The sequence below is a fragment of the Lynx canadensis genome, chromosome C2, assembly GCF_007474595.2.
Source record: "Lynx canadensis isolate LIC74 chromosome C2, mLynCan4.pri.v2, whole genome shotgun sequence".
Taxonomy (NCBI): domain Eukaryota; kingdom Metazoa; phylum Chordata; class Mammalia; order Carnivora; family Felidae; genus Lynx; species Lynx canadensis.
Genome location: NC_044311.2, coordinates 29,235,108 through 29,262,686, shown reverse-complemented (window position 1 = coordinate 29,262,686; position 27,579 = coordinate 29,235,108). Strand labels below are relative to the sequence as shown.

Here is a 27,579-nt window from a genome sequence, read left to right as displayed (position 1 = left end):
ATTAGTTATCCTTCCACCTAGAGGTTTAAGCTTAGAGCCAAGAACATAGAGATGACTAGTTCACTATCCAAGATTTGTTTCCCTCCCATAGTGTAGATTTGTTGCTGGGCAGTATCTGCACGGCCACAGACTATTGCCAGTCCCCTTGAATCCAAAAGGGGCCATATGACTAGATCTAGCTATTGGGATGGAAGCAGAAATTCATGTGTATTACTTCTAGACAAAGAAGGATATGTATGCAATATTTCCCCCCTTCTGTGATGATCGTGCAGGCTAGCACTGAAGATAGTGGGATCTTAAGATAGAAGAAGCATGGATCCTGATCACATAGTGTTTAATGAATGTCCATGAAAATTTGCTTTGGAAAAGAATAACTTTAACTATCTTTCTCTGGGATTAAGATTTTGTTTTTTAAGGGATCTTAACACAGGATCTAACACAATGACTGGCATTCAAATATTTGTTGAATGAATAAACTTAGTGCATATTTTTGTCTATTAATCTCATTCAGCGCCTGTTGGGGTTACAGAATGGCTGGCTAAAGACTGAATGAAGTCCTAGGGAAGCTTACCAACCTACCAGACATGATAGCAAGACTATATAAATCAAAGACTAGACTTCAAATGAAGTAACACAAACAAACAAAATCCATGGGATTCTTCCTTCAGTGATTACATGATTTTAGGCAAGTGGCTCAATGTCAAAAAATTCTGCTTTGAGATATGAGAGAGTATGAGGAAGAAAAACAGGAGACGTACAAAATTAGAGTTGACAGAATTGAGGATTTTATTTGTTTATTTTTAGAATTGAGGATTTTAAAAAGCCTCTCCCACCCCTTCAGTTAGAGATAATAACAATGTTTTAAATTATTATATTTGTTATTCAGTACAATTTCTGTAATAGAGTAAAATTCCCCGAAAGCACTGGATCTGAAAAATCCCAATTGTTTGGCATTTGATGATTTGTACATATCCTAGAAAATTCTGTTGATCAACTATTGAGGCTGTCTAAGTGCACATGTAGACTTGCTAATACTGAGAATACAATACATTATAAGTCTATCATCTAGCATAGTCCTATGTAGAACTCAGTCAGAGTGCTACATTTCTAGGTTATGGGATGTTACTCTATAGACACCCCTAAAACCATAATTTTTGAAGCTTAAACATATATATTTGCAAAAACCCTCAACAAAATATTAGCAAACTAAATTCAACAATACATTTAAAAGATCACACACCATGATCAAGTGAGATTTACTCCAGGGATGCAAGGATCGCTCAACATCCACAAATTGACATAATATACTATGTTAACAAAAGGAAAGCTAAAAATCATATGATCTCAATAGCAGAAAAAGCATTTGACAAAACTCAGCATCCATTTATGATAACAACTCTCTACAAAGTGGATACAGATGGAATTGTACTCAACCTAACAAAGATCACATAAAATAGGCCCACAGCTAACATCATACACAATGGTGAAAGATTAGGAAAACAAGGATACCCATTTTCACAACTTTTATTCAGTACAGTATTGGAAGTCTCAGCCAAAGCTAGTAGGCAGGAGAAAGAAATAAAAGGTTTTTTAATTTATTTTATTTTTTATTTTTTTGGAGAGAGTATGAGCAGGGGAGGGGCAGAGGAGAGGGAGAGAGAATATCTTAAGCAGGCTCCAAGCCCAACAGAGCCTGATGCAGGGCTTCATCTCACCACCATGAGATCATGACCTGACCTGACCTGAAATCAAGACTTGGACACTTAAATGACTTAGCCCCCCAGATGCCCCAAAAGTCATCCTATTATTAAAAAAAAGTACAACTGTCACTATCTGTAGATAAGATGATTTTATGTGTAGAAAATCCTAGAGACTCGACCAAAAAACTGTTAGAATAAATGAATTCAGTAAAGTTGCAGGATACAAAAATCAATATAAAAATGTGCTCTGTTTCTATACACTAACAATGAACTATCAAAGAGAGAAATTAAGAAAACAATCACAATTAGAAATGCATCAAGAAGAATAAAATACCTAGGAATAAATTTAACCAAGGAGGTAAAAGAAATAGAATAATACACAAATAAATGGAAAGATATTCCATGCCCAAAGATTGCAAGAACATTGTTAAAATGTCCATACTTCCCAAAGCAGTCTACAGATTCAAAACATTCCTTATCAACATTCCAAAGGCATTTTTCATAGAAATAGAAAATAATCCTAAAATTTGTATGGAACCGCAAAATACCTCAAGAAATCTTGAGAAAGAACAAAATCGAAGGCATCATGCTTCCTGATTTCAAACTGTATCACAAAGCTATAGTAACCAAAATATATGGCAATGGCATAAAAACAGATAATATAGATTAATGGAACAGAATAGGGAGCCGAGAAGTAAACCCACATACATATGGTTAAGCAACCAAGAATATACAGTGGGGAAATGACACTGTTTTTAATAGATGGTGTTGGAAAAACTGGACAGCCACATATAAAACAATGAAGCTAGCCTACTGCCCTATACCATACACAAAAATTAACTCAAAATGATTTAAAGACTTGAATGTAAGGCACAAAACCATATAACTCCTAGAAGGAAACATAGGTGGTAAGCTCCCTGACAGTGGTCTTTGCAATGATATTTTGGATCTGACTCTAAAAGCAAAAATAAACAAGTGGGACTACACCAAACAAAAAAGTCTCTGCACAGCAAAGAAAATCATCAACAAAATGAAAATACAATGTACTGAATGGAGAAAATAACTGCAAACCATGTATTCGATAAGAAGTTAACATCCAAAATATATAAAGAGCTCACACAACAGCAAAAAAACAATCTGATTAAAAAATAGGCAGATTGGAATAGACATTTTTTCCAAAGAAGATATACAGATGGTCAACAAGCACATGAAAAATATTCAACATCACTAATCACGGAGGAAATGCAAATCAAAACAATATGAGAGATAACCTCACACCTGTCAGACTGGCTATTGTCAAAAAGACAAGAAATAACAAATGTTGGCAAGGATGTGGAGAACAGGGAACTCTGTGTACTGCTAGTGGCAATGTTAATTGGTGCTATTATGGAATACATCAGGGGGCTCCTTAAAAAATTAAAAATAGAACCACCATATGATCCAGCAATTCCACTTCTAGGTGTTTATTCAAATAAAATGAAAACACTAATTTGAAAAGATATATGCAGCCTCATATTCACTGTAGCATTATTTACAATAGCCAAGATATGGAAACAACCTAAGTGTCCATCAATGAATAAGTGGGTTAAGATACATACACACACACACACACACACACACACACACACACACACGAACACTAATCAGCCATAAAAATTAATGGAATCTTGCCATTTATAATGGAATCTTGCCATTTATAAATGAATGGCCCTTGAGGGCATACTTATGCTAAGCGAAGTAAGTCAGAGAAAGACAAATACTGTAGGATATCTCTTACATGTGGAATCTAAAAAAATAAATAAATAAACAAAACAAAAACCAAGCCCATAGATATAGAGAACAGAATGATGGTTGCCAGAGAGGAGCAGGAGTGGAGGGTAAGCAAAATGGGTAAAGGCAATTAAAAGGTAAAAGCTTATAAAATAACTAAGTCATGGAGATATAATGTACAGCATGGTGACTATAGTTACTAATAATGTATTGCATATTTAAAAGCTGCAAGAGAGTAAATCTTAGAAGTTCTCGTCACAAGAAAAAAATTTATTGTAATTATGGTGATGCATGGTAACTATTGTGATTATTTCATACTGTATACAAATATTGATTCATTATGTTATACAACTGAAACTAATATAATGCTATAGATTAACTATATCTCAATTATAAAAAAAAAGACAAAAAGAAAACAACAAAGACAAGACAAAAAACAAAGATCAGCCTGCAAGGCAGCTAGAACTCGAGCCAGAAAGACTTTCCTGAGGAATGGACCAGTAGAGCCAATCACATAAGAGATGCAGTAGGATCAGCAGTGGTGTTGTAGGTCAGCAAGAAGTTAGAGGAACCACAGCAACACCAAACAGTACCAATGCACCAACAGACAAACTGCTGCCAGGGCTCTTCCTCACTTGGGAGAGAGCATCTGGAGGACTTGGCTTTTGAACTATAATTACCTCCTAAATTTCTTAGATAATATATAAGAGAAATGAAGCTCAAAGAGTATGATGCTAGACTTGATTCAATTTAGCATATGGAAGAACAAAATAACTACAATATAACTTATTCTTAAAAGTATTATGGATTATATCCCCATGATACATAAGAAAAAGATGATGTCTTTCTGTGCCACATTCTACCTGTGTGACCTTAAGTATTATCACCTTTCTTTTTAAATTTTATTCATTTTTATTGATGTATTGATTTATTGATTTAACGTAATTTATTGTCAAATTGGTTAACATACAGTGTGTACAGTGTGCTCCTGGTTTTGGAGGTAGATTCCTGTGATTGATCGCTTACATACAACACCCAGTGCTCATCCCAACAAGTGTCCTCCTCAATGCCTATCACCCATTTTCCCTCTCCCCATCTCCCCATCAACCCTCAGTTTGTTCTGTGTATTTAAGAGTCTCTTATGGTTTGTCTCCCTCCCTCTCTGTTTGTATCTATTTTTTTCCCTTCCCTTCCCCCATGGTCTTCTGTTAAGTTTCTCAAGTTCCACATATGAGTGAAAACATATGATATCTGTCCTCTGACTGACTTATTTCCCTTAGCATAATACCCTCCAGTTCCATCCATGTTGCTACAAATGGCATGATTTCATTCTTTCTCATTGGCAAGTAGTATTCCATTGTATATATAAACCACATCTTCTTTATCCATTCATCCATTCAGTTGATGGACATTTAGGCTCTTTCCATAATTTGGCTATTGTTGAAAGCACTGCTATAAACATTGGGGTACATGTGCCCCTATGAATCAGCACTCCTGTATCCTTTGGATAAATTCGTAGCAGTGCTATTCCTGGGTCATAGGGTAGTTCTATTTCAATTTTTTGAGGAACCTACACATGTTTTCCAGAGAGGCTACACCAGTTTGCATTCCCACCAACAGTGCAAGAGGGTTCCCATTTCTCCACATCTGCACATCTGTTGTTTCCTGAGTTGTTCATTTTAGCCACTCTGTCTGGTATGACATGGTATCTCAGTGTGGTTTTAATTTGTGTTTCCCTGATGATGAGAGACGTTGAGCATATTTTCATGTGTCTGTTGGCCATCTGGATGTCTTCCTTGGAGAAGTGTCTATTCACGTCTTCTGCCCATTTCTTCATTGGATTATTTGTTTTTCAGATGTGGAATTTGGTAAATTCTTTATAGATCTTGGGTACTAACCCTTTTTCCGATATGTCATTTGCAAATATTTTGTCCCATTCCGTCAGTTGCCTTTTACTTTTGCTGATGGTTTCTTCTGCAGTGCAGAAGCTTTTTATCTTGATGAGGTCCCAAGTGAGGTTCATTTTTGCTTTTAATTCTCTTGCCTTTGGAGACGTGTTGAGCTAGAAATTGATGCGGCCGAGGTGAAAGAGGTTTTTGCCTGCTTTCTCCTCGAGGATTTTGATGGCTTCCTGTATTACATTGAGGTCTTTCATCCATTTTGAGTTTATTTTTGTGTATGGTGTAAGAAAGCGGTCTAGTTTCATTCTTCTCCATGTTGCTATCCAGTTCTCACAGCACCATTTGCTAAAGAGACTGTCTTTTTTTCCATTGGATACTCTTTCCTGCTTTGTCAAAGATTAATTGGCCACACATTTGTGGATCCAATTCTGGGTTCTCTATTCTATTCCATTGGTCTATGTGTCTGTTTTTATGCCAGTGCCATACTGTCTTAATGATTACAGCCTTGTACTAGAGGCTAAAGTCTGGGATTGTGATGCCTCCCGCTTCGGTTTTCTTTTTCAACATTACTTTGGCTATTTGGGGTCTTTTGTGGTTCCATACAAATTTTAGGATTGTTCTAGCTTTGAGAAGAATGACAGTGCAATTTTGATTGGGATTGCATTGAATGTGTAGATTGCTTTGGGTAATATTGGCATTTTGACAATATTTATTCTCCCAATCCATGAGCATGGAATGTTTTTCCACTTCTTTGTGTCTTCTTTACTTTCCTTTATAAATTTTGCATAGTTTTCAGCATACAGATCTTTTACATCTTTGGTTAGGTTTATTCCTAGGTATTTTATGGTTCTTAGTGCAATGGTAAATGGGATCGATTTCTTGATTTCTCTTTCTGTTGCTTCAGTATCGGTGTATAGAAATTTAACCAATTTCTGTACACTGATTTTGTACCCTGTGACTTTGCTGAATTCATGTATCAGTTCTAAAAGCTTTTTGGTGGAGTCATTTGGGCTTTCCATATAGAGTATCATGTCATCTGTGAAAAGTGAAATTTGACTTGTCAATTTTGATGCCTTTTATTTTGCTTTGTTGTCTGACTGCTGTTGCTAAGACTTCCAACACTGCATTAAACAACAGTGGTGAGAGTGGACATCCCTGCTGTGTTCCTGATCTCAGGGGGAAAGCTCTCAGTTTTTCCCCACTGAGGATGATATTAGCTGTGGGCTTTTCATATGTAGCTTTTATGATGTTTAGGTATGTTCCTTCTATCCAGACTTTCTTTAAGGTTCTTATTAAGAAAGGATGCTGTATTTTGTCAAATGCTTTTTCTGCAACTATTGACAGGATAATATGGTTCTTATCTTTTCTTTTATTAACGTGATGTATCACATTGATTAATTTGCAAATATTGAACCAGCCCTGCAGCCCAGGAATGAATCCCACTTGATCATGGTGACTAATCCTTTTAAATGCTGTTGAATCCAATTTGCTAGTATCTTGTTGAGAATTTTTGCATTCATGTTCATCAGGGATATTGGCCTGTAATTCTCCTTTTCTGTGGGGTCTCTGTCTGGTTTGGGAATCAAGGTAATGCTGGCTTCATAGAATGAGTCAGGAAGCTTTCCTTCCATTTCTATTTTTTGAAACAACTTGAGAAAGATAGGTATTAACTCTGCTTTAAATGTTCGGTAGAATTCCCCTGGGAAGCCATCTGGCCCAACAACCTCCTTGTTGGGAGATTTTTGACAGCTGACTAAATTTCTTCACTAGTTATGGGTCTGTTTAAATTTTCTATTTCTTCCCATTTGAGTTTTGGCAATGTGTGGGTGTCTAGGAATTTGTCCATTTCTTCCAGGTTGTTCAGTTTGTTGACAAATAATTTTTCACAGTTTTCTCTGATAATTGTATTTCTGAGGGATTGGTTGTGATAAGTGCAATTTCATTCATGATTTTATCTATTTGGGTCCTCTCTCTTTTCGAGAAGTCTGGCTATGGGTTTATCAATTTTGTTTATTTTTTCAAAAAAACAGCTCTTAGTTTCATTGATCTGTTCTACTGTTTTTTGGGGGTTTTTTTTGGATTCTATATTATTTCTGCTCTAATCTTTATTATTTCTCTTCGCTGGCCTTGGGGTTTCTTTGTTGTTCTGCTTCTAGTTCCTTTAGGTATTCTGTTAGGTTTTGTATTTTGGATTTTTCTTGTTTCTAGAGATAGGCCTGGATTGCAATGTATTTTCCTCTTAGGACTGCCTTTGCTGCATCCCAAAGGGTTTGGAGTGTAGTGTTTTCATTTTTAATTGTTTCCATATATTTTTTAATTTCTTCTTAAAATGCCTGGTTGGCCCATTTGTTCTCTAGTAGGATGTTCTTTAATGTCTATGCATTTGGAGGTTTTCCAGACTTTTTCCTGTGGTTGGTTTTAAGCTTCATAGCATTGTGATCTGAAAATGTGTATGGTATGATCTCAATTCTTTTATATTTATTGACGGCCTTTTTGTGACCCATTGTGTGATCTATCTTGGACAATGTTCATGTGCACTTGAAAAGAATGTGTAGTCTGTTGCTTTGGGATGAAAAGTTCTGAATGTATCTGTCAAATCCATCTGACCCAATGAATCATTCAGAGCCATTGCTTCTTTATCGATTTTCTGCCTAGATGATCTGCCCATTGCCATAAGTGGAGTATTAAAGTCCCCTGCAATTACATTTTTATCAATAAGACTGCTTATGTTTGTAATTATTTTACATATTTGGGTACTTCCGAATTGGATGCATAAACATTTATAATTGTTAGCTCTTCTTGATGGATAGACCCCATAATTATCATATACTGTCCTTCTTCATCTCTTGTTACAGTCGTTAGTTTAAAATCTAGTTTGTCTGACATAAGTATGGCTACTCCAGCTTTCTTTTGACTTCCAATAGCATGATAGATGGTTCTCCATCCCCTCACTTTTAATCTGAAGGCATCCTCAGGTCTAAAATGGGTCTCTTATATTTGCAAATGACATATCGGACAAAGGGCTAGTATCCAAAATCTATAAAGAGCTCACCAAACTCCACACCCGAAAAACAAATAACCCAGTGAAGAAATGGGCAGAAAACATGAATAGACACTTCTCTAAAGAAGACATCCAGATGGCCAAAAGGCACATGAAAAGATGCTCAACATCGCTCCTCATCAGGGAAATACAAATCAAAACCACACTCAGATATCACCTCATGCCAGTCAGAGTGGCCAAAATGAACAAATCAGGAGACTATAGATGCTGGCCAGGATGTGGAGAAACGGGAACCCTCTTGCACTGTTGGTGGGAATGCAAATTGGTGCAGCCACTCTGGAAAACAGTGTGGAGGTTCCTCAGAAAATTAAAAATAGGCCTACCCTATTACCCAGCAATAGCACTGCTAGGAATTTACCCAAGGGATACAGGAGTACTGATGCCTAGGGGCACTTGTACCCCAATGTTTATAGCATCACTCTCAACAATAGTCAATTTATGGAAAGAGCCTAAATGTCCATCAACTGATGAATGGATAAAGAAATTGTGGTTTATATACACAATGGAGTACTACGTGGCAATGAGAAAGAATGAAATATGGCCCTTTGTAGCAACATGGATGGAACTGGAGAGTGTTATGCTAAGTGAAATAAGCCATACAGAGAAAGACAGATACCATATGTTTTCACTCTTATGTGGATCCATGGGGCGCCTGGGTGGCGCAGTCGGTTAAGCGTCCGACTTCAGCCAGGTCACGATCTCGCGGTCTGTGAGTTCGAGCCCCGCGTCAGGCTCTGGGCTGATGGCTCAGAGCCTGGAGCCTGTTTCCGATTCTGTGTCTCCCTCTCTCTCTGCCCCTCCCCCGTTCATGCTCTGTCTCTCTCTGTCCCAAAAGTAAATAAAAAACGTTGAAAAAAAAAATTTAAAAAAAAAAACTCTTATGTGGATCCTGAGAAACTTAACAGAAACCCATGGGGGAGGGGAAGAAAAAAAAAAGAGGTTAGAGTGGAAGAGAGCCAAAGCGTAAGAGACTTTAAAACTGAAAACAAACTGAGGGTTGATGGGGGGTGGGTGATGGGTATTGAGGAGGGCACAACACTGGGTGTTGTATGGAAACCAATTTGACAATAAACTTCATATACTGGGGAAAAAAATAAAATGGGTCTCTTGCAGAGAGTAAATAGATGGGCGTTATTTTTTTTTATCCATTCTGATACCCTATATCTTTTGACTGGAGCATTTAGTCCATTTACATTCAGTGTTATTATTGAAAGATATGGGTTTAGAGTCATTGTGTTATCTGTAGGTTTCATGTTTGTAGTGGTGTCTCTGTGGTCTTTGCAATACTCAGAGAGTCTCCCTTAGGATCTCTTGTAGGGCTGGTTTAGTGGTGATGAATTCCTTCAGTTTTTGTTTGTTTGGGAAAACCTTTATCTGTCCTTCTATTCTGAATGACAGGCTTGCTGGATAAAGGATTCTTGGCTGCATATTTTTTTCTATTCATCACATTGAAAATTTCCTGCCACTCCAGAAAGGAGTGCTAGGTCTGCTACTACCTTTGTGTCTACCCCTGTAGATTAAGGCCCGTTTATCCCTGGCTGCTTTCAGAATTCTCTCTTTATGTTTGTATTTTGCCAGTTTCACTATGACACGTGGTGCAGAAGATCAATTCAAGTTATGTCTGAAGGGAGTTCTCTGTGCCTCCTGGATTTCAATGTCTGTTTCCTTCCCCAGATTGGGGAAGTTTTCAGCTATGATTTGTTCAAGCATACCTTCAGCCCCTTTCTCTCTTTTTCTTCTGGAACTCCTATGATAGCAATATTGTTCCATTTCATTGAGTCACTTAGTTCTCTAATTCTCCCCTCATGATCCAGAATTTTTTTTATCTCTTTCTCAGCTTCATCTCTTCTCATAATTTTATCTTCTATTTCACCTATTCTCCCCTCTGCCTCCTCAATTCTGGCTGTCACCACCTGCAGGTTATTTTGCACCTCATTTACAGCATTGTTAAATTCATCATGACTATTTTTTAGTTCCTTGATCTCTGCAGCAATAGAGTCTCTGCTGTCTTCTATGCTTTTTTTTCACGTCCAGCAATTAATCTTATGACTACTATTCTAAATTCTTGTTCAGTTATATTGTTTATATCTGTTTTAAGCAATTCCTTAGCTGTCATTTCTTCTTGGAATTTCTTTTGAGGAGAATTCTTCTATTTCATCCTTTTGGCTAGTTTTCTGTCCCTTATGTGTTTTAAAAGCTTGTTATGTGTCCTGCACCTGCGAGCACTACTATATTAAAGAGGGGCCATACACTGTCCAGGGCCTGGCCCTGCCAGAGGTGTTTTTTTGGAGTGTGTTACTTGCTCTCTGTTGTTGTGGCTTTGGTTGCTTTATATCCCTACTCGTAGTGATGTTTTGGACCCTCCACCAGGTGTGCTTTGATTTCTTTGTTGAAGTAGCCCTGGAAAAAAATAAAACAAACAAAACAAAACAAGCAAAAAATAACAAAAAACCAAACACACACAAAACAACAAAACAACAACAAAAACAATGGGGTGGGGGTGGTGTTAGTAGAAGAGGCCTTATCCCATGCAAAGAGAGAAATGACAGGGGTGGGGGGAAAAGAAAAGAAAATTGACCAGGCAGAGGAGCTACACAGCTTATCCAGAGAGAGAGGAAAATAAAGAAGGAGATATAGAATAGCTATAAAGATAATAGATTAACTATGTCTGCTTAAACAAACCAACAACCAGAATAAGCAGACTAGAAGAGGGAAGAAATAAGGAGAAAAGAAGGAAAAAAATTATATATAATAAGAACTGCCCAAGAATTAAATCAGAAAATGCAAAACCGCTGAGTGCCCTGGAACCAGGGGCAGCTGTGGACTGGAGGAGGGGCTGTCTGGTTGGTCAGCATCAATCTCTGGTGGATATGCAGTTACCAGACATGGAGGGGCATGGTTTGGCATAGGCAGGTACTGCCTCCATTGTGGGCCCTTTGTCCATTCCCTGGAGCCCCACACTTTGTTGGTGATGGGGAGAAAAATGGCAACACCTGTCTCTCCTCCCCGGACTGGGTGTCTCAAACCACTCTGTTCAGGCTGTCCTCACTGTGCAACGGGCGTGAATGAGGCAGATTGTCTCACTCCTCGACTCCCGCTCCTCCCTGGCATTTGGCTGGGATTTAAACCCCGATGTCTTAATGGTCCTGCTCTGTGTGCCCCAGTTCTGAGGAAGTGCTGCTCTGTCACACCAATAAATGGCCTCTGGCTGAGGGGTGCAAGCAGGGACCTTTGTCCTTTGAACAGCTATATACCTTCTTTCCACAGCACTCCAGTACCATCCCCAGAGTGGGGATTGCTTTCTCCCACTGCGGACTGCACCTCTGAATTAGTTACTGAGCCTGGGGCTGGCTCCCCTCCTCCCCAGGTGCACAAACAGGAGAGCTGGCCTTAGTCTGGACAAAGGCCTGCAGTTAGAGATTGGATCCTTCTCTGTCCCCGGTCCATGGTTTTTCTCTTGTCCAGATACTGTCCTACACTTTCACAGTCTCTCTTTCTCTTCTCTTTGTCTCTCTGCAGAAGGGGATCCCTCTCCTGCATGCCTACCCTGCCTGTTTTCTCTCTCCCAGTTCATAATCATGCATCTATGGCCAGCCAGGTTGTCCCTGTGGGCTACTGGAGTTTGCAGCCCAGACTCTTGGAATTCAAAGTCCTTTGGCCTCAACACTGCTGTGTTTGAGGGATGAGAGAACTTTGGGTCCACCTACTTCTCCGCCATGTTGGATCTCCAGTATTATCATGTATCTGAGTTCCAATCCTCTTTTGCAAACCAGGGCTATTCAGATAGTTATAAGGATTAAATAAAATGGTGAATGTGAAAAAAAAACATTTTCAAAATACATGTAACTCCTGACATCACACACAAAAATCAACTCAAAATGGATTAAAGCCTTAAACAAAAGACCTGAAACCATAAAACTTGTAGAAAGAAACATAGGGAAAAACTTACTGACATCCATCTTAGCAATGATTTTTTTTTTTTGGATTTAACAACAACAACAACAACAAAAAAAACAAAAGCAAAAATAAACAAGTGGAACTGCATCCAATTTAAAAGATTCTGCACAGCAAAGGAAGCCATCAACAAAATGAAAAGGCAACCTATAGAATGGGAAAAAAGTATTTGCAAACCATATATCTATAAGGGGTTAATATCCAAGATATATAAATAACTCCAACAACTGAATAGCAAAAAAAAAAAAAAATCTGATTAGAAAATGAAAGAAGAATTGACTAGACATTTTTCTAAAGAAAATATAGAAGTGGGTGAAAAGGTCCTTAACATCACTATCCTTAGAGAACTGCAAATCAAAGCCATAATGATGTATTACCTCACACCTGTTAGAATGGCTAGCATTAAAAAGATAAGAGATAAAAAGTGTTGGCAAGAATGTAGAGAAAAGGGATCCCTTGTGTACTGCTGATGGGATTGCAAATTAGTACAGCCACTTTGGACAAGAGTATGGAGGTTCCTCAAAAAATTTAAAATGGAACTACCATATAATCCAGCAATCCCACTCCTGGTTATATATCCAAAGGAAACGAAATTACTGTGTCAAAGAGATATCTGTATCCTTATGTTCATAGAAACATTATTTACAATAGCCAAGAAATGGAAACAACCTAAGTGTCCACTGACAGATGAATCAATAAAGAAAATGCAGTGTGTATGTGTGTGTGTGTGCATGCATGTGCACATGCATGCACACATACAATGGAATAGTATTCAGCCATAAAAAGAGAAATCTTGTCATTTGCAGCAACATGGATGAACCTTGAAGGCATTATGCTAAGTGAAATAAGTGATACAGAAAAAGGAAAATACTGTATGATTTCACTTAGACGTGGGATCTAAAAAAAAAAGAACTAAACTCATAGAAAAAGAGATCAGATTTGTGGTAACCAGAGGTGGGGTGGGGGAATTGGATATATGTGGTGAAAGGTACAAACTTCCAGTTATAAGATAAATAAGTAGGGGGATGTAATGTACATGACTGTAATTAACTCTTCTGTATGATATATTTGAACATTACTAAGACAATAAATCTTAAAAGTTCTCATCACATGGAAAAAAAACTTGTTTTCCTTTTGTATCTATATGAGATGATGGAGGTTAACTAAACTTATTGTGGTCATTATTTTGCAATATATGAAAGTCATTATGCTGTACACTTTAAACTTACACAGAGATATGTGCCAATTATATCTCAATAAAACTAAAAGTTAAAAAATGGGCAGAGGAATTAAACAGACGTTTTTCCAAAGATGACATACAGATGGCTAGTAGGTACATGAAAAGGTGCTCAACATCACGAATCATCAGGGAAATACAAATCAAAACCATAATGAAAAACACCTCATATCTGTTAGAATGGCTATCATCAAAAAGATAAGAGATGAGAAGCGTTGACAAGGATGCAGAGAAAAGGGAACCCTTATACACTGATGGTAAGAACGTACACTGATACAGCCACTATGAAAAACAGTATGGAGGTTCCTTGAAAAATTAAAAGTAGTATTATCATATAATCCAGCAACCCCACTTCTGGGTGTATAGTCAAAAAAAAGTGAAAATAGGATCTCAAATATTTGAGATCACTCACATATTCACTGCAGCATTATTCACAATAGCCACAATATGGAAACAACATGTCAGTCAACAGATAAACAGATAAAGAAGATATAGTATGTATGTGTGTATATACACACACACACACACACACACACACACACACACACACAAAAGAGTATTATTCAGCCACAAGAAAGGACATCTTGCTGCTTGCAACAACATGGATGGACCTTAGGATATTTTGCTAAGTGAAGTAAGTCAGAGAAAGATAAATACTGTATGATTTCACTTATATGCAGAATCTAAAAAAGCTGAATTCATAGAACAGATTAGAATGATGGTTACCAAGGGTATGGGGTAGGGTGGGGGAAATGGGGAGATGTTGGTCAAAGAGTACAAACTTCCAGTTCTAAGATGAATAAGTTCCTGAGATCTGATGTACAGCATGGTGAATATAGTTAACAATATTGTATTACATACTTGAAAGTTGCAGAGAGTAAGTAGATATTAAATATTCTCACAACAAAAAATAATGTTATATGATTTGATGCAGGTGTTAGTTAACACTATGGTGGTAATTATTTTGCAATATATAAATGTGTGAAATCAACACACTGTACACCTTAAACTCACACAATGGTATATTTCAATTATATCTCAATAAACCTGGAAAAATACATGTAACTATTATATTTTTCATAAACTAAAATTTTCTTATTAAAATGTGTTCTACTGTACACATAATTACTGAAATTACCATATTATTCAAATAATTTTAAAGTTCTTTATTCCTTAGTGTGAAGAAAATTTTTCACTATAAAACTTAATTTAAAATGAGGGTATTTCCTATAGTTGGGTTTCAAATCAAAGGAACACACCTCTGAAATGTCATCAGTTATGGGATAAATATGATCAGGGTTATCCTGGTGGCATCTAAGTAACCATGGCAACAACTAAGACTCAATAGTTGATGTCATTATTGTAGGAGTCCCTGATGAACTTGAAAACTCATCACTAAGGTCTGGCTGCACCCTTGACCCTGCTTCTCTCTCTCTCTCTCTCTGTATGATATGATATGATATGATATGATATAAATAATATATATTATGATATATGATATAATATATACAATAGGATATAAATATATTATCATATATATATATATATATATATATATATATATATAAAATTCAATATTATTGGACAGATCCATTGTACCATAGTGTTTTGACTTTCAGATTCAGCAAATTTAACAAACTTTGTTATTCAACCAGTGGTCTGGCGGCCATTTGATTCACTTTTCTTCCTCTTCCATTTCTTAAGACATCTTTGGTCTCTGATACACTCACTGCCCCAAATCCTCTGCCAAAATTCAACCAAAATGTCTACTTGTACAGTTAGCACATGGCCTCAGTGGTTGAAAAACAGGATTTTAGAAGATATATCAAATCATCAAATGCCAAACCACTAGACTTTTCAGATTCCTATATGCTGGGATTGTGGGGGCTTTTACTCTCTATGGAAATTGTACTGAATAGGAAATAAAACTGCTCACGTCATTATGATCTCTAATTACAGAATTAGGGGTCACTTAAAGAATCCTTCATCTTCTCAACTCTCATTTTCTGTTTCCTATTTTTCTCCTCTTTCTCATCTCCTTCCATGACCTTCTACCAACCTTATCTCCTTGAATTTTTTTCATAATAATTCTAGACTCAACTATGATCCCTTTTCTAATAATTCCTTGTATTCCTTTATCTGCATTCTTAATTCTTTATTACTCTCGGACGCTAAACTTATTCAAAATACTCTTTATCGCTTCCATTCTGGACTCCTTCACTGGGTCATATCCTCCTTCTGAGGAAACAAAATAAAAAGCAAAACGGATTTCTTCACCAGTCCCATGACCACATCTTGCATTTTTTTCTTTTGAAATACCATAAATACTGAAGGAAAATGAGCTATGTTGGATGAGCTTGGCAATAGGCATGGTAGCCCCTCAGCAATGAGCCTGTGAGGATGTGAAAGAAGAGCCAACACCAGGCAGGAGGAGGAGGTGGAGACAAGTAACTAGCTATAGTAAATGTTGCTGTTGACAACCTGGGAAGTCCAACAGGGATGTGTAATATCTGCCTTAGTCTGGATAGGTGATGAGAGATCAAGTGTGGAGTTTAACCAGTACCCAAGACTCAAGGCCAAGTTGGCTTTCCTGTCACAGCTGTGGGTGAACAGTCTGTTGAGGAAAGGCCCTCAAGGCTGAGGATTTATGGGAAACAGAATTCAGTTCCCTAGGGGAAAATGTGGACAGGAGCTTAGTAGGCAATCCTGAGATCGATTTATGGCAGGGTTCTAATGTCCAAGGAAACTGGAGTGCCAGGTAGAGAAACAAAGGCAGAAGTCCAAGGTGAGGGCAGGGGAGAAGATAGCAGGCAAGGCCCTCAGAGACAGCAGCAGGGCATGTGGGGAGAAATGGTTGCTGTAGGACCCAGGAAGCAGCAGTAAAACCTAAGTTCACATCTTTCATGCTCAGTACTCTAGCTTTTCCTCTACAATTCCCTCAGAGCTTTTCTATAATCAACCATAGTGTGAGAGAAACATCCCTGCCCTTTTGCTACTCTGATGCAGCCCAATAGTTCTCCATCTTTATTTACTTCCTGAGATCATTGCCACTCTTTGATGTACAGTGGGGTTGTCCCATTACGATCTCTTTCTCTTGTCATATTAGCTTGAACAAGGCATAAGTGCCATGACTAGAACATCAGATTCAACACAAATTGTTAAGGTTTCACTTGGCAAGGAAATGTCACAATTTTCCATGCTTCCTACCTGGTCTTTTCCACCTCTACCCTCCCACATCCAGCTGGTACCAAAAACAAACAACTGGATGAGGAGGAGGACTGGCAGTATCCTGAAACATCTCTATCACCTGACAGCCCCATCAACAACCGTGTGACGGTAGCAGCTTTCAATCAATAGCAGGGCTGGGTGTAACATCTTCTGAGGGCTCGATGAAGGCAAATTTAATTCAAGAAATAAGCAGGATGTATACTGGGAGCCAGATTTCGTTTCCCATCCTTTTTCACAGTTGCTATAATAATCTAAGACTTCTAAAAATAAAGCCATAAGGATGGCACAACCAGAGCTTGTTAACTAAGAAATAATGAGGCTAAATGAACTACAGATTCATAGGCTTATAAAAGGAATGGCCCATTGCCTCAAAGGGTTGCAACATTTCTGTACCCCAATTTCATCCAGCCAATATCTGACTTGGGAGCCAATACCTCTATCCTGCTACTGTTTATTTCTTTAAGCAGACCCGGAAATGGATGGTGGTGGACAAAAAGACCAAACACCAGAGCTGCTAAAACAAAATGAGATATACTGCAAGGGAAAGGCTGAAGGAGTTCACTGACTGAAGTTGAAAAACTCCAAGAAGAAAAAACACACAATCAGATGAAACAACTATCCTCAGTGGATCTCACAGTTTCCCACTGCAAGAACTGTGACTTAGGTAAACTATGGGAGGCTGTGACATTCTGAGAAAGATATTGAACTTGGAGTAAGTAGACTTGGGTCCAAGTTCCTTGTGGGATCTTGAGCACATTTGGCTTCTTTGGGTTTCCATTTCCTTAATGGCAACATGATGACAAAAGTGATGCCTATCAACAGGGTTGCCCATATGACAAAAGTCATTTGGGATGAGAAACACTTTATGAAGTACAAAAGGCTGGTTGTCATCATCTCCTTGGATTGTGGTGCTGGTTACGGGGACTAATCATTGCCTGTCTCCATGTTTGGAACCAATTAAAACATATATAGAGGAGTCAGAAGTTGTATCAAAAGTCAGCTTTATTACTAGTTAATCTGGATTTAAGAACATGGCTTGACCTGTGACATTTTAGTATATCTTATACCACACTATCTTCTTTACATCTTCTGTACTTTTCTTGATTATACTATAAGCTTCTGGTGAGCAGAGATTATGTCTCATATCTCTGTATTCCCAGAGTTTTCCACAGAGCCATACATGTAGCAGACACTCTGAATGATAAAGGATCACATTAATCACATTTATACTCTAATTTCTGTGTGAAGCCTCTCTCTCTACTAGCCTGGGAACTCTTGGACAGAGGGGTTCATGTCCTTTCATTCCCTATGCTTAGTATAATTCCCAGCACACAGTAGGTTCTTTATAAAAGTGACTTGAGGGGCTCCTGGGTGGCTCAGTTGGTTGAGCGGCCAACTATGGCTCAGGTCATAATCTCGTGGTCTGTGAGTGCAAGCCCTGCATCAGGCTCTGTGCTGACAGCTCAGAGCCTGGAGCCTGCTTCTGATTCTGTGCCTCCCTCTCTCTCTGCCCCTTCCCTGCATGGTCTTTGTTTCTCTGTCTCTCTCTCTGAAAAATAATGAACATTAAAAAAAAAAAGTGACTTGAAAGAAAATGAAAACAGAAGGGTACCAGATTGTCTAGTGCCATCCAGGGGTTGTACAGAGGGAATTTAAGTAGGTAAGTATCCTAAGGATTCCATTCCTGATAGCTTGTTCACTTGGGAAGATTGCTACCTACAAACTGTGAGGATTTTAGACTGTTTTTTCCATGGCAAACTTTAGCTTTTGTCTACTCATCAGGTACCCTGGCTATCTGGGATTCTACACCCTGGATATCTCAATTAGAGTTACTCTGCTAATGTTCTTAGAAGAGAAACACTGTCACTTGATAATTAACTTAGAGCCATGACCAAAGCCTGTGACATCCAATGTTTCAGTGTATAATGCTGACCCTTGTTCTTCTCCCAAGGGATCCACACACCACAAAGTAATTTCCTTTAGGGTTGCTGTTAGAATCAGCTCACAGCACAATACCCAGGCCTCCTGGACAAGTGTAGGAAAACTGGGAGAAATAACATCTCTGCCCCCTGCATCATTAAGCTTCCTGGTAACTAAGGGAGATGCAGTGCTGCCAGGCTAAGATTGCAGCAGAAGTCAGAATGAGATGGCACATAGAAGGGGTAGGGATCTCAAAACACTATTCTAAGGAGTGGTAGTTGCAGAGAATGAGAAAAAAAAGTCTTCCCATACAGATAAACTTTCAGTGCCTCTATGGGGCACATGTACAACATGCAGCTCACTCAACGTCAGTCATCTGAGCAGGGCTGCTCTGGAGTCAGACCCTCTGCTGTCTGTGATTCTCTTTGTGTTTTCTAAGCCCTGAGAAGCTCTGTGAGTCTGATGCCTCGAAAGATGTGCACATGTGTGTACTGTGCTGTGCTCAGCCCTGGACTATGTGTTTTCTGTGGGCACTGGGAGAATTCTCTGATTTTGCCCTTCTGGAACAAATCAGAATAAAGCAACTTTACTTTCAAGGTCTTAAAAGGATACAGCAAGTCCTATTTCTTTTTCTTTTTTTCTTTTTTAAATGTTTTATTTATTTATAGGGGCGCCTGGGTGGCGCAGTCGGTTAAGCGTCCGACTTCAGCCAGGTCACGATCTTGCAGTCTGTGAGTTCGAGCCCCGCATCAGGCTCTGGGCTGACGGCTCGGAGCCTGGAGCCTGTTTCCGATTCTGTGTCTCCCTCTCTCTCTGCCCCTCCCCCGTTCATGCTCTGTCTCTCTCTGTCCCAAAAATAAATAAACGTTGAAAAAAAAAATGTTTTATTTATTTTTGAGACAGAGAGTGACAGAGCATGAGCAGGGGAGGGTCAGAGACAGAGCGAGACACAGAATCTGAAGCAGGCTCCAGGCTCTGAGCTGTTGACACAGAGCCAGACGCGGGGCTCAAACTCACAGACTGTGAGATCATGACCTGAGCCGAAGTCGGATGCTTAACCAACTGAGCCACCCAGGCGCCCCAGCAAATCCTATTTCTTAACATGATGGCCAAGAAACTGGTGGGCTAGAGGCAGTCATCTATCCTGGCACAAGGCCCTAGTGCTCTGCCCCACATACCAGGCTCTATACCATACGGCTGATGCGGGACAGGAAGGGCTAAGCGACTTCAAAATCAGTAGTCTGGTGCAACCAATAGAGATCTGTGCAGCCACTTGCATTTGTGGCATTGAGCACTCGAAATGTTGCTAGTATGACTGAGGAAGTGAATTTTAAATTTTTATTCTATTTTCACTAATTTAAATGTAAAAATGAACAACTAATTCAGTTATTATAAAAATTTTAAGAATGTGAATCTCATTTTTCAAGTGTAAATTTTATGAAATATAAATGCAAATCAAGTACTTCTGACAAAATGCAGTGTCAACATTGAGATGTGTTGTTAAGTACAAATTATATGCAGGGTTTCAAAGACCGGGTATGAAAAAAAAAAAAAGAAAGCAAATACTTTACTAATAATTTTTTATATGTTGAAATGAAAATGTTTTGGATATATTGGGTTAAATAAAGTACATCATTAAGATTAATTCCACAATTTCATTTTTTTCCCAATATAGTCACTAGAAAGTCTAAAATTGTGGCTTGTGTTCTATGTCTACAGAACAGTGCTAATCTAGACCACAATTTCACTTCTCTCTACATGACGTCTCACTTGACCAAGAAACCACCAAAGAAACCTATCCATTGCTCCTGACTTCTGTCCAGTTCACTCTATTTTAATACAATGTTTGTTGGAGGTCTTCCATTTGCTGGGCACTGTTCTGTGCTGGAAATATAGCATGATGGCTCTTAGCAGACATTCCAAATGGAGATATAAACAATAAAGATAAAGTGCAAAAAACTCCATCAGCCAACTCTCTCATAGCCAACTGCTATGCAGAACTTAAACTAGAGCAATGTGATGGAGAGAGCCAGGTGGTGAGAAAGCTGTTGGGAAGAAGTCTGAGCAGCAGGGAGCCAGTCATGACAGGTGAGGGAGAATGGCCAAAGGCCCCAAGCAAGGAGTAAGTTGGAATACTTGAGGAAGGAAAAGAAAATGAGTGTGACTGGAATACAAGTGTGAAAGGTGGCAGGAAAGGAGATCCTACAATAAACACTGCACCAGGAGTATGTGGAGCCATGTTAAAGTCTCTACCCTCACATCAAATAGGTTTAGATCTTGGACAGTTATCCTCTTAGGATAGCATCAGTTTCTTCATCTGTGAAATGGAGTGGCAATTAGTAAAGGAACTTGCTTTCAATTCTGAAAGCATATGATTTTTCCATATATTCTAAACAATAAAAATCCTGTCCTGGAAAATGAAAGAAAGGGAGCAAATGTAAATATCCTGACCTCTAATCCCTTTCAGGATTTAGCAACTGCTTATCTGATGCCTCCCTTCCTCTTCCACTCACCATTCTGTTTTTTTTTTTTATTTTAAAGAAAAAGAAAATCATTTGATATTTAGCCAACTCATTCTCATACAGTATCAAAGGTAAACTCCTAAATTCCCTGGTATACACACAAGAATGTTTTCCTCTAAAATGTGAACCAGCTTCCTCATAAGAACAATTAGATATCCTGCACAGAGACTGCCCTCCTTCCTTTATAATTATACTATAACTCCCTCAGAAGTCTATAATTTCCTAGCTTTCAGAACTTTGTATTTTTCAAGTACCCACTGACTGGGAAATCTGGATTCTTAGATTGGCAATGACTCTGCCAAAGATTTGCCTATGGGAAAACATTTCCAAGGAGACCACATCTACAAGAGTCACATCTCCAGGGAAAGAATAACATACCTGGTCATACTCATTTATCATCACAATTTAATAATGCACAAGAGAAGCCTATGAGACCACATCAGGGGGAATTTCAAGGACACCTGTAACGAAGGGGCTGCATGATGGATGGCTTCACAATCAGCCTTTCATTGGTCACCTCCAGCTCTTAGAACATACAGACTGATTCTCAATGAATGAGATTTAGGAGAGGGACTAATAGGGGACAGGAGGGAGATACAATAGTTTGTAATATGAAGCATGAAAATGAAAACAAAATCCTAGGAATGAAAGAGAAATGAGGTTTTACTTTAAGTCCAGAGAAATGGGAGGGGTAGGGGAAGGGATGGTGATGGTGGTAAGAATAATAATAACCCAACATTTACGGCACTGTTCCAAATGCTTTGCATGTGTTAAATGTATTAAATGTAATAATTTTTTTTTCTTAGACAGCGTGTGTGTGAGGGGCAAGAGAGAGGGAGAAAAATAATCTTAAGCAGGCTCCATGCTCGGCACAGAGCCCAATGTGGGCCTTGATCTCAACACCACGAAATCATGACCTGAGCTGAAATCAAGAGTTGGATGCTTAACCAACTTAGCCACCTAGGCATCCTTCCAATTTTTTTTTTAAGTAATAAAAATTTATTGAGAATTCCTGAGATGGTGGTTACTGCCTCCCAACCTAGAGGGAAGAATCAACACTGTAGGAAATCACTCAGAAATCACACTGTCCCAGCACCTCTGACCAACACAGGAAGGAGCAAAATCATTCCACTGAAAATTGGTCAGGCTTTTTCATCCAAAAAGGTTTGGGAGGACAGATGCAGAAGAGACCATCACATGATACTGGAGGCAGGATGGGGGTGTGCTGGACCCCAAACTGCTCTTCAAAAATCAGGGGAGAAACAGATCCACTTCTTCTCTGGGCATGGAGTTCCTGGTGACCAGGCTCTCATTTCTCACCCTTGATGAGACTGTCATTGCCCAGGTAAAACTTTCATCCTGTAGGTTCAGCACAAGGTTGTCAACAGTGAAAAAGATATGGTTCTGTGATGTGGCAATCATCTTGGAGATGTTCTAGGATGCCTGGATCATGGCAGTTTGATATAGCCAGGGTTCTTGTTCAGGACTTCTCCAAGGTGAGAAGGTTGGTGTTAAGGGTTTACATAACACCCAGTTTCAATCCCTGGCTCCATCCTTACTATTCCAGCCCTTCTCTTGGGTGTCAGATTCAAGGTTGTGCTCACATAGTTCATGCCTAGTCCCACACTGGTCCCCACCTGTGGGCCCCCCTGCAGGCAACTGCCAGAAACCTGATGCAGCAGCAGAAATGGAGGCAAGGCCAGCTAAGTCACTAATTTAAACTGCTTAAACCAGTGCCTGGCACATCCAAGGACCCACAGATCCAGGAATACAATGTTGTATCTCTGTCCCTCATGATGGGGTGTGATCTGCACTCTTACCAGAGCTCACAAGAGAAACTAACCTCATGTTGGCCTCTGTGGGGCTTTGCTTGATATCGTATCCTTGCTAGGCCTCTTTTCCTTTTCATGCCGACTTCCCATGCTCCTGTAGGTTTCCTGGGAACTGCTTCCTAACACGTTGCTTGTCTAAGGGCTCAAAGACTCTTTATCTAAGGGCTTAAGGTCTTCCAGGGAGCCCGACCCGTGACACTCACCAAAAGAGAAATGAGTCTTGACAATATGAGACCAACAGTGAAATGTGGGACATTTTTCCCCTGATTGAATTTCTAGAGCTAAGCTATTTAAGAATTAGGTTTTATTTTTTAGCTCAATTATTCTGGATTTACCACAGGTCAAAATAACAATAAGGTATCAAAGAAATAATATGACTGCATTTTTCTGAGCCTTATTTTCCACCTTCAGGACTTCTCCTATGCCATGGTAAGCTGCTTAGATGTGACCCCATGTATTCAGACAAGAAAGCTGCCCAGCTACTCAAGCTTCCTTTCAAGCTGGCACTCCCTAACCCTGGGGGGCTGTTCATGTCTCATAATGACCTGCAGGCCAGAGTTGGAATCTTAATAAATTACCACCCTTATTAAGTGCCCCACTTTGGAGCTTCCAACTCTCCCCTTTTTATTCATCTCCTTGTTGTAACCTGGGATGCTAGGGATGACCTAGCAGGTACTCAGGGCATGGTCTTTTATCTAGGTAACTCCTGAACCCTTGCTTCTCTGCCTTTAGGGGAAAGTGGGCACATTCTCATTTCTTCATCTAACCAAGGAATTTCAAAGTAAACTACATTTTTTTTTAATCTCAAAGGGCTCTTGTGCTCTCTCCTATGCCCTCTTATAATTAGCAGACCTCACAGCAGCTTGCACATAGCCTGAGCTCTGTCCTGTGGGGAGACAGTTGTTTGACTTTGAGAGAACATCTCAGGGAAATCATTATACTCACTGTTAAACAGACTCACTGATGAGAGGACACAGGAATCTCATTCTTGCTTCTTCTCATCAGACATGGCACAATTATGTACCCAGCACTAGCATTCACTGGCAAGGTTAGAAACATACCCTGGGCACCAGTTACATATAGACATGGGAATCACATCTGGATCTGTTCCTGCCTTGAGGGCTCACCATCAGTGTGCACCTCATGTCCTCTGAAGCTCACAGCCCTATAGTAAAACCTTCCTGGGAGCTTTTATACCAGCCCAAACCACTCTTTTTTTTTTTTTTTTTTTTAAACACTCAGCCTTTTGTCTACTACCAACTACTGTCTTCTCTTGCCCTTACTTTATGGTAAAACTTTTATTAAAAAAGCTGTACCAAACTCAGTAGTTCATTTCCTCACACCCTACTCACTCTTGGACCCACAACCACTCCCTACTGAGTACCTGTTTTGAACTGGGCACTGTACTTATATTAATGACTCTATAAAGTACAGGAATATTATGTTATAGTCAGTTGAATGATGGTCTCTCAAGTTATGACACTAGTAGTTAAGATGGCAGAGTAGTAAGGGGACCCTGGGCTTGTCTCATCCCTCAAACACAGCTAGATCAACATCAAACCATTTTGAATACCTAGGAAATTGATCTGAGGACTAACAGAACAATCTGCATAATTTGAGGGAGAGAACACAGGAGGTACATAGTGCAGAGAGGTGAACTGGGGGAGAGAAGAGCCTTGGTGCTGCAGAGGGAAGAGAGCCCTTTGTGTGGAGAGCAGAAAGACCGGGGGGCAGGGTAGGAGAGTGGGCAGCCCATTGGGTTTGTGCAAGAAGCCCTCTCCTGAAAGCAGCTAGATGGAAAGAGTAAAAATGCCCAGGGGACTGCACAAGAAAATGGTTCCCCAAACCACTGATAGGGGAAAAAGGAGAGGGTTTCAATATCACCAGTTTTTATAAACAGTGGAGCAGAGTCTGAAGTTTCAGAGGTCTGTGCCTGGTGGTGCTCTGGTGAGGAAGCAGGATGTAGCCCCGGGAGTGGGCAGCAGGATCTAAGGATCCCCTTGGTTGCAAGGGGAGAAGCACTTCCCCTTCTTGGAGTGCATTTGGTAGAGGTGATACAGCCTCTCCACAGGCAAAAGACCCAGCAGGTGCCATCAAGCTGCCACATTCCCCATATGGGAACAAAGACTCTGGCTGAGGGCAGCAAACCCTGGTGCTGCTTGTGTGTTGTGATTTACCATAAACTCTAAGCTGCTGCTACTGTGCAGTCACATGACTGTTTCCTAAGATAAGCCTGCACCAGTCAATGTCGGGATCACTAGAGGATCACTGCGGGTCTGAGCTGCTGGGGTCTCTGAAGTGTGGGGTTTTGAAATACAGCCATGCCTGAGATAAAACTCTGGATGGAGGGAGGTGCCGCCTGGTAGGCAGACAGCTCAGATAGGCAGGGGGAAGGCAAGGAGCTGATGGAAGGGGCAGACACAGGAAGGGTTATTCACCGCATGTCTGTGAGGGTGCAAACATCACGCTCTAGAGACTAGAGAGGAGGATGAAGCCATTTTCAGTATTAGCCCAACATGGATGCACCCCAGTGAGCTCAATAGTGCCAACAAGTGGAGGAGGCAGCTCTACTCCCTGTACCCTCCAGGCACATCTCCATTAGGGCAAGTTGACCTAAGAATCAGAGCACCAGCCCCCTCCCCCAAAACACCAGCAAAAATCCTTTCCATGCGCTTAGTCTACTGTACAATAGACTGTTGCATAGTTTCAGTTCTAGGGGAAAGCAGATCTAGCTTCATTTGGGTTTTATTTTTTATTTTTTTTTTGCTTGATCAGTTTTTTTCTGTTTTAATTGTTTTCTTTGATACAGAAAGAGCAAAATTTTTATTTTATTATATTTAATTTTTCTAATTTTTAATTTTTTTCTGTTCTTTTCTTTTTTCTATCAAGCTTCTCTTAACAAGCAGACTAAAACACACCTAAGATATAGCTTCCTTTATTTTATTTTTTTTAAAATTTAAAACTTATATTTCATTCTATTATTATGGTATTTTCCTCCTCCAAAATCATAAGATAGAGGAATTCACTTCAAAAAAAAACAGGAAGAAATGATGGCAAAGGGTTTAATCAATTCAGATAGAAGTAAGATGTCTGAACTAGAATTTAAAACAATTATAAGGATACTAGCTGGGCTTGAGAATCTCTTTCCAAAGAGATACAAGAACTAAAATCTAGTCATGCTGGAATTAAAAATGCTATAACTGAGATGTAAACCCAAACGGAAGGCATAAAAACAAGGATGGATGAGGTAGAGGAGCAAATTAGCAACATAGAAAATAAAAATAAAATTATGGAAAATATTAAAGCTGAAAAGGAGAGGGAAACAAAGATCAGGGATCATGAAGGCAGACTTACAGAAGCCAACGATTTATTAAAATGTAGTAACACTGATATGATAGGAGTCCCAGAATATGAAGAGAGAAAGGGGCAGAAGGTTTATATGAGCAAATTATAGCTGAAAACTTCCCTAATCTGGAGAAGTGGACAGACGTCAAAATCCAAGAAGCAGAGAGAACGCACATTAAATTCAACAAAAACTGGCCATCACCAAGACATATCATAGTCAAATTCACAAATTACAGAGACAAGGAAAGAATCCTGAAAGCAGCAAGGGAAGAAAAGTCATCAACCTACAAGGGAAGACAGATCAGTTTCATGGCAAATCTGTTTACAGAAACTTGGCAGACCAAGGGGAGTGGCAGGATATATTCAACATGCTGAATGGGAAAAATAGGCAGCCAAGAATACTCTATCCAGCAAGGCTGTTAATCAGAATAGGAGCATAGATAAAGAGTTTCCCAGACAAATAAAAACTAAAGGAGTTTATGACTACTAAGTGAGCCCTGCAAGAAATTTTAATGGTGACTCTTTGAGTGGAGAAAAAAGACCAGAAGACCAAAGACAAGAAAGAACGAGAGAGCATCACCAGAAATACCAACTCTACAGGTAACACAATGGTACTAAATTCATACCTTTCAATAACCACTCTGAATGTAAATGGACTAAATGTTCCAATCAAAATCAGGATAAAAAACAACAACAACACAAGATCCATCTATTTGCTGCCTACAAGAGACTCATTTTAGACCTAAACACACCTGAAGGTTGAAAGTGAAGAGATGGAGGGGCGCTCGGGTGGCTCAGTCAGCTGAGTGTCCAATTTCAGCTCAGGTCATGATCTCATAGGTTCAAGTCCCACGTGGGTTTGAGCCCCATGTCGGGCTCTGCTGAGAGCTCAGAGCCTGGAGCCTGCTTTGGATCTGTGTCTTCCTCCCTCTCTGTCCCTCCTTTCCTCCCAAAAATAACTAAACATTTAAAAAAATTGTAGAAAGTGAGGAGATGGAGAACCATTTATCATGCTAACAGATGGCAAAAGAAAGCTAGAATAGCCATACTTATATCAGACAAACTAGATTTTATTTTTTTACTTATTAAAAACATTTTTTAATGGTTAT

The 27,579-nt window shown here is 39.3% G+C and overlaps 1 protein-coding gene and 1 non-coding gene across 3 annotated transcripts in view; both read right to left on the bottom strand.

Moving 5' to 3' along the window:
* TMEM108 (transmembrane protein 108) overlaps positions 1-27,579 on the bottom strand; it is a 364,746-nt gene that overhangs the window by 134,076 nt on the left and 203,091 nt on the right. The window lies entirely within an intron of this gene.
* LOC115524390 lies at positions 22,874-23,085 on the bottom strand. The gene has a single exon (XR_003972092.1). It is a non-coding gene; the product is annotated as a small nucleolar RNA U89 (small nucleolar RNA).